Source organism: Falco punctatus (assembly GCF_963210335.1).
Source record: "Falco punctatus genome assembly, chromosome: 5".
Taxonomy (NCBI): Eukaryota; Metazoa; Chordata; class Aves; order Falconiformes; family Falconidae; genus Falco; species Falco punctatus.
The window spans coordinates 81532445-81546866 of NC_137584.1; the positions used below are offsets into that span (position 1 = coordinate 81532445).

General features: G+C 47.2%; 1 protein-coding gene across 7 annotated transcripts in view; it reads right to left on the reverse strand.

Annotated features, from left to right (window-relative positions):
* The window catches only part of SIPA1L2 (signal induced proliferation associated 1 like 2), a 154766-nt gene extending 148838 nt beyond the window's left edge, over positions 1-5928 (reverse strand). For 4 of the 7 annotated variants that reach the window (XM_080388849.1, XM_080388850.1, XM_080388853.1 and 1 more), the window contains exon 1: positions 5088-5928. The gene's annotated coding sequence lies outside the window, so the exon portion shown is untranslated. Of the gene's footprint in view, positions 1-46; positions 4546-5087 lie in introns of those variants that run through there. The other 3 variants (XM_080388852.1, XM_080388851.1, XM_080388848.1) reach the window with 2 other exon arrangements.
* Between the last annotated feature and the right edge of the window lie 8494 nt (positions 5929-14422).

Genomic DNA, 14422 nt, shown 5'->3' on the forward strand with positions numbered 1-14422 from the left:
GTGCATTTATAACACCTATAAAAAGCTTTGCTCAGTCCTTACTCACCTTAATTGCCATTTTGTTCTCAAATCATTTCACAATTTATCTGGTTTGACTGAAGTGGATGTAAAAATCCCACATGAAATACCAGGTGGCCCAGAATCTCCTTTCCATCACATATATATGGAACAAACAAGTGCCAAAACCAAAAACACACAACAACAAAAAAAAAAAAGGCAGAAAAATTTTATTAAAGTGTTCAAGAGCACATACTAGGTTTATAAAAAAAACACCAAACAACAAAACATTTTATTCCACTTGAATAAACCTGCCCTAGAAGAACTAGTGTTCTCAGAGTACCTTGCCTTATAAATACATATTATAAAGTACCATAATCTGTTGTTTATTTAATCTGTACAAGAGTTCTATAATTTCATCACAGATTGAATCATGTTTAAAATAAAGGTTGGTGAACCAAAAGGGAAATGGAAGGGCAAATTGCTGAGCTGTATGAGAGCTTTGTATCTCTGTTATGTGCCCTCTAACGTAAATCCCATCAAATTATCTTCATATAACTTAAATCTGAAAAGTCATACTGTGAAATACCTACGATTGAAAAGCCTAAAAGATGAGGTAGCAGGCTGGCATTATCACAATCCACAGCCACTGTGCCAGTGAAAATTTGGGCAGTGAAGGGAGAGGGGGAGGAAGGAAGAAATGGCAAATAATACAGGAGGATTATACAAATATCTGCGGAGCTGGGTATGTCACTTTGCAGGATTCAGGACAACAAATGAAGACATTATATAAGAAAAGATTTAAAGTCAATGGCAAAACTCCAAGTCCTGTGCTCAGAATTTTATTTCAGCTGCTGAGGGGGAGGGGAAGTCACACCAACTTCAACTACTGCCACCTTCCAGCCTCTTAGCTACTACAGGAAAATTTACTATCTTTCCTCCATCCTCCTCCTAGATTCCCTCACTTCCAAAACAGCTAAGGTATCTTTCAACATGATATCTCTCAGCTTTTTTTTTTTTTTTTTTTTAAAAAAAAAAAGTTAGTACAGGTCATTTTCCTAAGGAACACAGACTCACCAGCTAACAGCAACTAAAACAAAAGCCTACTTCGTTTCAAACATCTACTATTCTTAGAATGTTTTACAAGCATGAGATCCAATAAAGCTGTTTGCTTGCAGATCCAAAAAGATGGGACAGCAGCTGCTTACACTTAATATGTGTTCAGAAGATTATATCCATAAGGATTTGAGACCTTTTTTAAACAAAACCTTTAATTATGTGTGAACTAATCACTATTTAAGAAATTCCAGAAAACCAGAAGAATCCACTTATAAATCACGAGTAGCTAACTGCTCATGTAATTACACTTTCATGATCCAAACAAGAGTCTACATATCTTCCAGGAAGAACTATGGTGCATAATAATCACAATGACATTTCTGCCTACTGCTGTACTGTCTTTAGGTAAAAACCAGAAGAGTATCACCAATTATAATAATCCTTCTCAATCTTCAGTTCATTCAATTATGCCTGAAAATAGCTTTAAATCTGGGGTCAGTGCTTTACTACAAAGGAAGGCAGGGTCTCTCTCATTTACTTCTGTCAGGATAAATCAGATGTTTAACATTATGTTCGCCCTTTCACAATAAACTAAAAACAGTAAGACATTCATGTGAAGCCCTGCAATTCTTAAAAATCTAACCAGTCATATGGCATCAGCACTGAATGTCATGAGGAATTAATGTTATTCTTAATGCAATCTATGTGAAAAACTAGTATTTAAAAAAAAATAAATGTGAAACACACGCTTCAATCTACTAAATACAAATTCTATAGTCAGAGCTATACATCATAAGAGTCCTCACGAATTCTTCTTATTGGATTCTTGGATTTGGGAAACAGTCCTCAAAGGATTTCCTTAAAATAATTCAGGTAGAAAAAACAGTGTAGAAAAAGACTGAGAGGGGCACCCTCACCCTAAATTTCCTGAACTGTTCAGATTTATAATAGAATGAAAAGTCCCTTAAAAACAGACAAACTGAAGTCTATCTTAACTTTGCAAGAGATAATCTTTTAAAGAATTGCATATAAATTATTCTACTTAGCCTACCAAAAAATTGCAACATTGCAATACATAAACAGCCAACCCCACTGATTCACAACCCAGCTTGCTCAAAAATTCTAAAATTGCAATGCATTTTAAATTGCAAAGCAAAATCTGCATGGAAAGAGGAAGAAAGCATTCATTAAACCATTATTTCATTTCAAGCTGTCAATACAGCTACTGTTGGTAATCTTGGATGACTAATATGAGAAACTAGATAACCCGGTGCCCCACCCTCTTTCCACAATCTGTAAACTTACATTTTTATAATAACATAGAATTTCTCACTCAATATTAGCAAAGTAGATCACTCATCAGTAAAAGGTACAAACCTACCAAAAATATTTTAATGTCCAACCACCTAAATATAACCTTAATTCCAGCCAAAGCAAGGATAAAATATTTACTTTCTCCTGCAGTTTGAACTGCTGATCTGCACATAAAAGGCTTGGGTGCAATGCCTGACTACTATGTTCAATATGAAGCTGAAAGTGAAAAAACGAACTGTCTCAGTTCACTTGTAAAGGTCAAACAGCAGAAGAAAGGGATGGTTTTGCCTGTTTGACCACTGCTTTGCTTAGTTCCTCATTTGACTCTTCATTTGCAAGAGTCTTTCACAATGCACTTGAGTAATGGTATGTCAGTAAATGTCTATGAAAAAAGACCATACTATCTTCCTTTCAGGAAAATGGAACCTTTAAAATCACTGATTCACACAGTAAGTAAATATCAACTACAAAGAACCGAGGTTTTGTTTAGTTCTAGGTTTCACATTATAGCCTCGGCATCTATGAATGACACGATCTTTAATTTACCCAATACGATTAGTGAAACAGTCTGGCATCCTTACAAGTAAGTATTCCTTCCTGTTACATCTAAGCGCTGCATGACCTGGTAAGGTAACCCACTGGGCATGCATAACCAAGACAATACATTCAGAGACCTCTCTGAAATCTAGCTTTGTATGAATGATACATAAATTATAAATCAACTGTTGTGGAGCCTAAGTGATGTTTAAATATCCATAACGCATTAGAGCTCTTGATGATTTAAACATGTTTGCATTAATAATAAATGATGTTTCGAAGATTAAATTTAAGATTTAAGTATTTGAGAGCTTCTACCAAAGAAGCAAAAACAGGGGGCAAGTAACGCGTTCCACTGACAACAGGCACAGTTTTGGAAAAGCACAAGAAATGGATATAGGAATGCCAAGGCCTTATTAATCTAGCAGGCTGAGATGCACTATGTTTCTGAACCCAACTCCAAAATGCTTCAGTCTGAGATGGTTAGGTATAGAGCCTGAGGGGGAAATGGCTGAACAAACAATATTCATGCACTACGGTCCTTTTTAAAGTAAGTCCATCAAACTAAGTAACAACCGAGACTTAATTATTTGGGTTTTTCCACATTTTCAAACATCCCTCCTTATCCAGCTGCCTTCGTTTAAAGCAACCTAAATATTTTGCAGAGCTACCTTCCAATTAAACAAGCTTCCTTTAGATATTGCTAGTAGATACATAAAATAATGTCTATAAGCAGCAAGATGAGCTGATCAAAACAATGAATTATGTCAGCTAGTAAGCAAACCTCAAATTCTGCTCTTGTCTAATCAGTACAGAACTGATCAAGAAGGTAGTTTACTATTCATGCGAAGAAAAAAAAAAAAAGACACAAATACAGAAATCGTAGGCTGCAGAGACAGATTAGACGCTTTCCTCCTCTGCTGGATATCTGATATGAGAAAGCCATCTAGTGTTAACTTTTAGAAGTGAAAACTGCGCACAAAAGAGCTCGGGAGAATTTACATGTGCAATTCTCTGTAACTTTGCATGTCTTCTGCATCATAAAGAAAATAAAACTCGATTCCTCTAGAAAAGCCAGGCTGAAAGCAAACACTCAAAACTACTAACGCGTTAAAATAACCCACCCCCATGTGCCAAGCCAGCCCGCCGACCTGCTCGGCGAAGGTCAACAGCCGTATCGGAGATTTGTCAACTTCAGAGTTGCCTTTGTGAAGCCTGCGCGGCCCGTGCGCTCCCCGCATCGCGCTGCCGAGCCCCGCGACGGGCACCCGGCCAGGAACGGAAAATCCAAAGCCAAGTTCCTCTCAACCGGCTATCATTTAACGAATGAAATAATTAAGTTTGGAGAACGGTCCACAGAAGGCGTATCGGGGCGTTACAAGATAACAAAGAGTGCAATAGGATACAGGTTGCGCCTCGCATGCAATAAATTAGTGAAAAGCGTTAAAATCGCTGAAGGAAAGCACGGGCTAAGGAGCCTTTCCCTCCGCTAGCCCAAACGCTCGGCGATGCCCGCTGCACCGTCCCCGCTCTGACAAGCGGCTGCACCGCGGCGGTCTCCGACCCCAGCAAACTTCCCCCGCAGTCGCCGCTGCCCCGCTGGCGGGCGCGGGGCCGGAGGCCAGGCGGCGGGCACAGAGCTCCCCCCGCGCAGGGGACCGGCGGGCACAGAGCTCCCCCCCCCCCCCCGCGCAGGGGACCGGCGGGCACAGAGCTCCCCCCCCCCCGCGCAGGGGACCGGCGGGCACAGAGCTCCCCCCCCCCCGCGCAGGGGACCGGCGGGCACAGAGACGCCCGCCGCCCCCGCGCCTGTTAGCGATGTCGCAGATCACAGCGCTATTTATAAAGACGACGTGCGGGAGCGAGCCACAAGGCTCCGCCGCGGCGGGGACGCTGTGGCGGCCGGGGGGAGGACGGGGTGCTGCTGGGCACGGGGGCTCCCAGCGCTCCCCCAGCCCGCCCCTCCGCCCTCCCGCCGCGCCCGGGGAAGCCGAGGCCCACTCTCCACGGCACCTGAGGGGAGAGGTCTCTCCCCACGGCACCCCCCTCCCCAAACTGCTCCCGAACCCCTCCCGAGAGGGGGGAGCGCTCGCACGCCCGCGCTGCTCCCGCGCACGCCGCCCGCCCGCCGTGTCCCCCCGCCGCGGGGCACGGACGCGGTGGCAGGCGCCGGTCCTTACCTGGTGCTGCCGCTGCCCGCGCTCCGGCTGCTCCCGCCGCGGGACCCCCATGTCCCCCCCGCGCACGCACAGGCTCCAGCGGAGACCCCCTCCCCGCGCTCCTCTCCCCCCTCCCTGGGGACACGCCGCCCGCGGGGCGCCGGAGCCGTTAATGGAACCGGGGGGCGTCCGCTGGGGTCTCGCGGGCGGGCTGCCGCGCACGCCGCTCCTCCTCCTCCTCCTCCTCCTCCTCCTCTCGTCCCCCCGCCACCCCCTTCCGCCCGCTCGCCCGGTGCCTCGCGCTCTGCCCGGCGCTGGGTCCGGAGTGCGCCTCAGCCGCCGGACGGGGAGAGGAGGCGGAGGGAGGGGCGGGCGCAGCACCGACACACACACACGCTCTCGCCTTCCCTCGCCCGCCCGCAACCCCGCCCCTCCCGCCGGCCCCGCCTCCCATTGGCCTCACCGGCTCGGCCCCGGGGGAATGCGAACTCCGCATTGGCCACTGGCGCTGTCGCGCAACCAAACACCGGGTCCCGCCCCGCGGCGTGCCCGCTGCCCCCCCCCCGCATACACACACACATTCACCCGCCGCGGCGGGGGTGGCGGGAGGGGATCACCGGGGCCAGGCTGCCGGTGTGCGACGGGAAGCGAGCAACAGGTGGGGTGAAGGGGCGGCAGAGCTCGGGTCACCCGGGCAGGGCCCTACCCGGCAGCGAGCCGGTGAGCGCGGGCTGCCGCCCCGGTCCCGCAACCGGACCGGGCCCCCCAGCCGCTGCCGTGCCCGGCCGGACCGCAGCGGAGCGCCGGGGTGAGCGGCGCGGCGTCCCGGGCCCTGCCCCGCACGGGCCCTCGTCTTCGTTTTCAAGACCCTGGACAACGCCGCCCGGCCCTCCGAGCCCCGGCCCGCCGCCCGGCCGCCCTCGCCCCGCTGCCGGCACCGCAAACCGCCGCTGTGGCCCGCGGGCCCGGCGCCGGCCGCCCTGGGCTCCTGCGCCCCGGCGGGAGCGGCTGCCGTGCGAGCAGCGGGGCGGCTGGGCCTCCGTGCCCCCTGCCAGGCTCGGCATTGCCTCAGCCACAGCCCGTCCCAGACGCTCCGGGCTTGCAGCGGGAGCCGCCCGTGGCCCAGCCTTTAGCTTCGTTCGCATCCCGCAGCGCCTGTTCTCACCTATAGCCTTCACCCCGAGATGCCTATCGCGAAGAAACACATGGCAGTGGAGTCCTCGGAACCGCCCCGTGTGCTCTGCCTCCTGTACACCACTCTTACACCGCACATGCTCAGGAGCAGCAGCGCTTTCCCTCTGTGTTGTACAACCCTGAACATGTTTAGTTTGCCTGCCAAATAAGCCGTGGCTAGCTATTCGCATTTCCTCCACACGTTCTGGTAAGCAAACCAAAGTCTGGTTTGGGAATTTGAATTTCCCTATTTCTACTCTGCGGGCCAGTTCTGCAAGGGGCCATATCTGCAATCGTAGGGCCCGCTTCTACATACAGGTTGCAAAATAGATGTTATCAGGACTGATGTGGCTGCTCCCATCTGCTGCCCCAAATTATGAGGCCTGCAACATTGTTGGAATAAAGTCTACTCCTACAGAACCCTACAGAAACAATGCAGGATTCTTTAATGTTTTTCCAGTCCTCTCCTGCTTGCTTTCCCCTCCGCCCGCGCCCACCTCTCCTGGGTATGTAACTTTCTGGTCGTACCAGTTTGCTCAGCTCTGGTGAGCAGGCTGCATGTTGACATTTACAAGTATTCTGCTACCTTGTAAACTTCTCCTCACTGCCTACCCTTTGCTGGTAACAGAGCAGAAGGCTTTAGTGGAAGTTGTCATTTCTCCCCAGAATCACTAGTCCAGTTAGGCAGCAGGCTGCCTCTGTACTGAAGCGCCACCACAGGAATAATATTATCATTGTCCTGACAAAGAGCCTCAGAAAAAAAAAAAGAAAAAGAAAAAGAAAAAAGCTCAACAAAACAAAACACTGCAAGTGAAAGGAACAGTGTATTTTCCACTTCAATCACATTATAGACAGTGTCCTTCCTGTAAGGTTCTTTCCTTTAAAAACCAGCACAGAAAATGTCAATGAAGAGAGAAGGAATCAGGAGAGGTGGAAGTGCGCACAGAGTACCCGAGAGGCAGTACTTGCCTCTGGCCTACTGTGCTGGCCAAGGTCTCGTTACTGGGGTGCTCTGGCTGCTTGTTTCAATGCGTCCCTTTCACTCCAAGGACAAGTTGCCTTTCTGGGGTTCGGGGCCCTTGCAGCAATAGCCAAATTTTCTCTCCTTGCTGTCATTCACATTGTACACTGCATCTCTTGCCCTGAAGGAAAACTGGATGACAACAGTTGTTCTCCAGACTCTCTTGGGATCTTCTTCAGCAAGAGTCCTCCCCAGTCCTTCCTGATTTCTCTTTCTCGACCTTCTCAGCTAATCCTCACCCTCTCTACATCGTGTTATATATTTTCATCCTTCTGCTCAGGTCTGACAATGTCTCTCTGGGCCCGGTCAATGTCCCTCTCAGGAGAAGTGTGCGTTAATACCACGCTGTGCCATAGACACCCCTGACGGGTGTGTTTTCGGCAGTGCCCCTTCCAGGCCAGCTGCCCGGGCGCAGCCGCACCAGCCGCCTGCTTTCTGCCAAGCCCTGCCACACAGCTCGCTGCAGAGCTTTCCCACGCGCACGGCGGCTTTGCGGGGTACCCTAGGGCAGGGCAGGGCAGGGCACAGCACGGCATAGCATAGCACGACACGGCATGGCATGGCAGGGCACGGCACGGCATAGCACGGCATGGCACGGCATGGCACGGCAGGGCACGGCATGGCACGGCAGGGCAAGGCACGGCATGGGCACGGCATGGCAGGGCACGGCACGGCACGGCATGGCCGGGCTCCGCTGCGGGCCGGCCGGGCCGGTGAGTGCCGCCGCCGCCGCTAGGTGGCCTCTGGCAGTTGCGCCGCTGCTGCCGTTCGGCTCCGCACCGGGGCCGCGCTCTGCGGGACGCGCCGCTGCCGGGGGTAACCTGCCCCCGCACCGGGGCGTCGTTCTGCCGCCCGCTCCGCCGCTGAGGCCACGTTCTTTCATGAGCTCGGCTGCCCTTCGTGGGAGGGAGCTGTTGTTGTGCTACGCCAATAGGTAACAGAGCTGTGATACGCTATACGCCAAGAACGGTATTCGCATTTACCGACTGGGTTTTCTTCCGAAGACTCGTTTTATAAAGCTCTTTGGATGACAATCAGCTTTCTCCAAGAATATTTCGGGGTTTCACCTGCTATCCCAAAGAACACTGTGCTTAAAAACACCTGACTGAAGTTGTCCAAAAATCACAGCATTTCCTTACCCTCTGAAAAACTGCTGGTCAGTCCCTACCAGACTGCAGAGGTGAGCTGAACTCCTTCGGGCACAGCGGGTAAACTCACCCCCTCACCCTGCGCCCACACCCTGAGTAAAAGGGCTTCATCTGGACACAAGAAATGCTTGGGCATTCTGCTGCGTGGTGCCTCTTGAGGCTGACCTTCGCCATTAAAGAGCAGCCCAACCACGGCACCGCCTGTGAATAAAAAAGCATTTCTCAGCTGACAAAATGTACTTTGTGATGGAGCTGTGATACCCTACTTAACAGGTCTAAGCGTTTACAGCCAGCAAGCTAAATGTTGTTTAGGTTGCATTCCCAAAATTACACATTACCTGCATCTTGACAAGATCCAGCACACTGATATGTATTAGGGTTTTGCTGGTAGGAGGGTCTGGAGGCTTGCTGTGATCACTGTTTTTCTTTCCTTCTTACTTTTTTTTCCCCTCTCACTCTCTCACTCCTCCAGTATCATTCCTTTCGGCTTCCAGGCTACCATCTGTGTACCCTCAGGGAGTCAACAAGAAAAGAACAAGGGCCAGAAACCAGAACACAGGTGAAAAGAGGTAAACAGGAGCTTCTTGCAATAATAAAGTGCTGTTCAGGCCTCAAGAGCACAGGAGCAAACAGGGTAAGAGGAATCCCTTGCCCAAACTAAAAACTGATAAACATAAACATGTAATTGAAAAGGGTGGGGAGAAAGGAGGAGACAGATTTTCCCTTCAGCTTCTAATTCTTCCAAGATGCATGTATTTCACTTGAGTTGTCTAGCGAAGGAGGCTGGCTTGCCACAGGTTTTGGGATAAGTCACTTAGAGCAGGACAGTCCAGCCTTTGACAACATGGACCCAGAAGGCATTATAACAGTTCAGCAAAAAGCAGACGGTAGACATCCCACAGGCCACCGGCTCGGACAGCTCTCACTAAAAGGGATGCCAACTTCTTCCTGCAGTATCTTTTCTTCACTTCTCCTGTTCATATTTAATTTCAAAGTACCCAGCTCAGCCACATTTGAGGCCAGTCTTCAGACATTATTAATAGGCAGGGAACTGTTCCAACATCGCCTACAGACTTATTTGTTTCCAGTGATGTAAAGACAACGCTAACAACAAAAGTGAACTTTTCCATTCGTTGTTGGGGAAGTGGGTCAGAGTGGGATCCTTGGAAATGGCGCAGGAGGTGGAGAAAACATCCGGTACCCACATGATGAGGCATGTTTCGCTGACACAAGGCACTCATGAATAGGCAAGCTGAAGAAAGTTTAGGTTTGTTTCCTTTCAGCCTTGGGCACAAGCCTGGAATCCAGGTGAAGCAAGCAAGCACTGAGCACAAGATCTCACCAATGCGTAAAGAATTCATCTCACTCACAAACCTTTTGCTGACGTTGCTCACTTTTTCCTGATGCACTTAATGAGGTGAGATGCTCTATAAGGGAATTCTGGCCAGGTCTTTGGAGCAACCTCAGCTCCCTCTGGTCAAACCAGAGGAAAGCTATGAGCAGTAGCAGGGAGGCAGCCTCTGGCTTCACACACTCCCTGTGAATCACGGTGCCATCCACGGGCTGGTGCAAAGGTCAGCACTGCAGGCAAATCCCAGACTTCATGCTTCTGTAGATCCAGCAGCCCTGGAGCCACACACGCGTAGCCTGGGGACACAAGAGCTGTTATTCCAGCAACCCCGAGTGTTTGTTGTACCTCAGAGTAGGCTGAGGGTGGATTTTGCTCTTCTAACCCCAAGCTGCCCTTTCATTTGGACGTTATGCGGGTGAAACCATGTACTCACAATCTGTAAAGTGCCTATTTCGCATGTTGCTCATAAAGCACAAGCACAGTTTACCACAATACTAATATTTCATCCAAGTGGCTTCCCTAAACTACAAGCAATTCAGAGAAACAAAACATCCTCTGTATTCTCTGACACTGGTTTTGAAAGTCCAGATGGAGGAAAATAGTATTGGTTTTAATTAGCAATATCCTTCCCATGAATCCCCTATTAACCAAAGGAGCATACTATATTTCATCTCACTTCCTCTCGTTTACTTACTACTGCCTCTCTTCTCTGCGGTTTACCAGCAGGAAACCACTGAAGGGGACATATCCAGATAAGATTAAACAACATAATATTATCATCTTTACTATAACCAGACTGACAGTTTTTCTGCTAGATGCTGAAATGAGATTCACAGCCATTCTGGCTTCCATTCACTGTGGAAAGAAGCCATTCTTTTAAGTCCACACTATTTCACTAATTCCCCAACTATTTCACTTGCAACAGGCCTTCCCGCTGCCCCCCTCCCCGCCCCCCCCCCCCCCCAAAAAAAAAAAAAAAAAAAAGCACTTCAAACAGTAAGCTAGGTTCACTCTAGTTGAATGCAACAGGAAGCAGAACCTGAGTGTCCTGGCAGTGGGCATCTCTCCAAGAGTAAGACTATGGTAGAGCAAGACATCTGTAGCTTCTCCTCTGCTAAGGAGCTCTTGGAAAGCCACCAAGTGGCTTCCTTCTAGTGGTGGTGAGACAAGAGTGTGTCTGGCTCCATATATCTCTAGCACTGGCTCCACCTGAGGGTCTTTCAATGGACATAAAATAGGCAGAGAGAAGAAGGAAAAAGGTGAATTTCTTTTGCACCCTGCTGATCTCACCATACCGCGGATACTCCCAGTATGAATTCTCTACGCATTGTCACGCTGGATAACACACAACCACTTTGCAGCAGTGTGAGTTGACTTGCATAAAGCCTGTGAAATTTGCAGCCATCACACATACCAGTTTTCACCGGGACTGGGGCAATAACAGCCAATATCTAACATGGATGTTCAGTTTCTACTTGCAAAAAATTTCCCATAGTCTTTTACAGAATCAGTACTCTTCTGCACTTCTGGCACAGTGCTGCTGTGCTCTTTATCAGAAACGTTCAGTGACCTGAAAAGACGTCTCTAATCCCTTAGCTGTTTCACAGATACTGAGACTGCATTAATTCCCAAGGAATTTCTCCTGCCAGGTAACAGAAAGTTCACCCAGTAAGGGAATCTCCTCACTGTAAATAGGTTGCAACATCCAGCTCTGCTGAGGAGGGAGGGGAAAGGACTGGACTGGAGTAAATTGGCATGATGAGGCATGTGGATGAAGTCAGCCAGGGTGAAAAGACAGCCTAGGCATCAAAAGACAGGCTGCTTCAGCACATCTTCCAGGCAACTTCTGCTGACAGCTCTCTTAACGTCTGCATCTTAAGTCAGGCAAACTGATAATATGCACCAAAATTCCATTATAATTATCACCGAGTTCAGTTTTTAATATGACCACTCCTCTTTCCTTTTTTTTTTTTTTTTTTTAGTTGCTATTAATTTGACAAGCATTTCTGTGACTGATGTTTTCCAGGCTTGTTTTTAGCACATGACAAGTCTGGGGTATTTGAAAGATGAAAGGAAATCAGCAGAGCTATTAAAGAATGTCAAGATTATTTTCCACATGGTTCAACCAGAACTTTTGCACTTGAAATTAGAAACTGTAAACAAACTTATTTTGTAACAATACTTAGCTCTTGACAGAAAAAGTTTCTGAGCTTATTTTTTTAAGAACTTTTAAAATTTTGGCTTTTCTTCGTTGGCAGTTTTACTATGTTTATTAAAACTTTTATCTTAAAATGCTTCAATGAGATGTAATTGGGTGGACTGTTTCTTAAATGGAATAAAAGATTGTATTTATTTAGACTAGACAGTTTTTTCAATAACTGAGGCAGGCTGAAAAAGAGAAGACAGTATGAAATCACTATTGATCTCACTACACCAATCTAATTTTTTGGGGAAAGACTTAGGACAGTGATGGGAAGTATGGAAAATCCATTGATAGACAGAGAGATTGATCTTTGCTAAGGACATTCTACTGGAAGAAAACTTGTTAATATCTTTTCAATCTCCCACAAATTCTTAGACTTTAAAGCTCTAAAGGCCCATTTGTGATAATCTAGTCTGACCTCCTGTATATGACATGCCATTGAACTTCCATGAATTAATTTTTGTTTCAACTAGGTGTCTTCTGGAAAAATTTCCAGTCATTCTATATTTATTCTCATTGATGGAAAATTCACTGAAGTCCTTGGTAAATTGTTTCAATTACTTTCACTGTTCAAAAATGTGTGCCTTATTCCTAGTTTGAACTGTCTGCCTTTCAGTTAACGTATCTTGTTATACTTTTGTCCACTCTACTGACAAGTTCATTCATGCTGTGTGCTTAGTGTTGGTACACACGGAGTATCTGTTACTCCTCAATCAGTTCTTTTATAAAGGAAATAGAGCACACTCGGATTTTTTTTGCTATGATCTGTTTTTCATTTCCCATAATCATTCTCATGGCTTTTCTCTGAATTGTTTTCCCTCTGAGCTTGTTCTAAATTCCTTCCAAAATGCAGGAGAATGTAGATGCCATACTGTCAAGAACTCCAGGGAGATGTCTTCCTCAAGCATGGATCTTTGTTAAGTTGCTATTGAACCGTTTAGTTACTTTTCAAATTGTTTCAATTGAATCTGAGTTCCCATTCTACCCTGCATCTCCCAGTTCTTGTTTTTAAGGCATTCTGTTTGAAAGAACAGAATGAGAGGAAACAATCACATCACAGCTTATTCTGTAGGCCTATGACATAGCATTGCTCTGCTGACCAGTGTTTGGAGTTGAAATACACAACATTTTAATTCACAGAAGAATTCACAAATCTTACAGAAGTCATTTGTTTTAGTTCATCAAACTGGATCTAGTGTAATCAAAATGCAAATTCACTTACTTTTGATGGTTTACACACAGCCCAAAGCTGTATTTAACTCTTTATCTTTGGGGTTATGTGGCAGATGATGAATCCTTACTTGGATCACGTACACATGAAATGAATTTCACTGGCAAGCCTGGCTCACATGAGAGAAGCAAAGGTGAGTAATCTTAAAGTTGAGCCTCGTAATAACCTCTGAACTTCACTCTTGTTCCGTGCTGTGACATCCCACTGATAGCACTGTTTTCTAGACTTTCCTAAAGGAAAACACTTCCTCCCCCCCCCCCTCCCCAAATTCACAAAGGATGCAAACTGCGGATCACTGGAGCCTAAATGTTTCCCTTTCATTTGGTGCCAGGCACAACATGTATCTGATGTATCTACTAGCGGTCTTTGGAGAAGACACCCGCTTCTGCTCACTGAAAACTATTGGAAAGAACAATAACCTGGATTTTAATTGCCCAAATGCTTGAAGAACTTGGACACACCCTTTGCCCACATAGTGTGTCTCCTGGTATTTTGTAATTGCTCCATCTTGTCCTTCATCTACTCCACAAGCTGTTGGGCATTTTTCACGAATTACCTCTTCTTTGTCATCCACAGCTCCATTTTCTCGTTCTGCAGCCTGCTAAATTGGTAAGAGTGTAGCAGGAAACAAGGAATTTCTGACTCATCTATCATGAGGCATCTAACAGTTCGGTGAGGTTTGGTTTTTTGCTATGACTCTTCACCCAGCACTTGTAGTAGTACAACAACATTACCTTTATGTTTGTTCTGACACTGCATTAAAACCTGGGAATTTACTAAGCACTCTGCTTCAGAAATGAGCAGGCCACAGAAGAAACATCGCAAATACCCTCAGGCTTCTTTGCCCTTAAGGTGTAAATGATTCAGACCAAATTCTGGAGTTCTTTGATCTAATTTTGTTCTTCACCAATGAGTTACTTGCCTGACTTTGGCAGCAAGGCTTGGAACCGCAGGGGAGCCTGGGCAATGGCAGCTTTGCCCAGTTGCATGCCCGTTCTGGGCAGATTTTCTGCACAGGGGCAACAACAGATTTGAGCAGGAAAAGTTTGGGGTAGTCAACCCAAGAGGGAACAATATAGCGGTGGCTTTATTGCTCAGCCAGCTGGTGTCAATTTGAGCAGCTCTGCTACCCACAGCTACTTAAGTGGCCAGAGTCTGCAAAATGATCTGGTTGTTAGGAGACACAACCACGCTGCCAGGCCTGGAAAAGATGGCCATTCCAGGTTCTC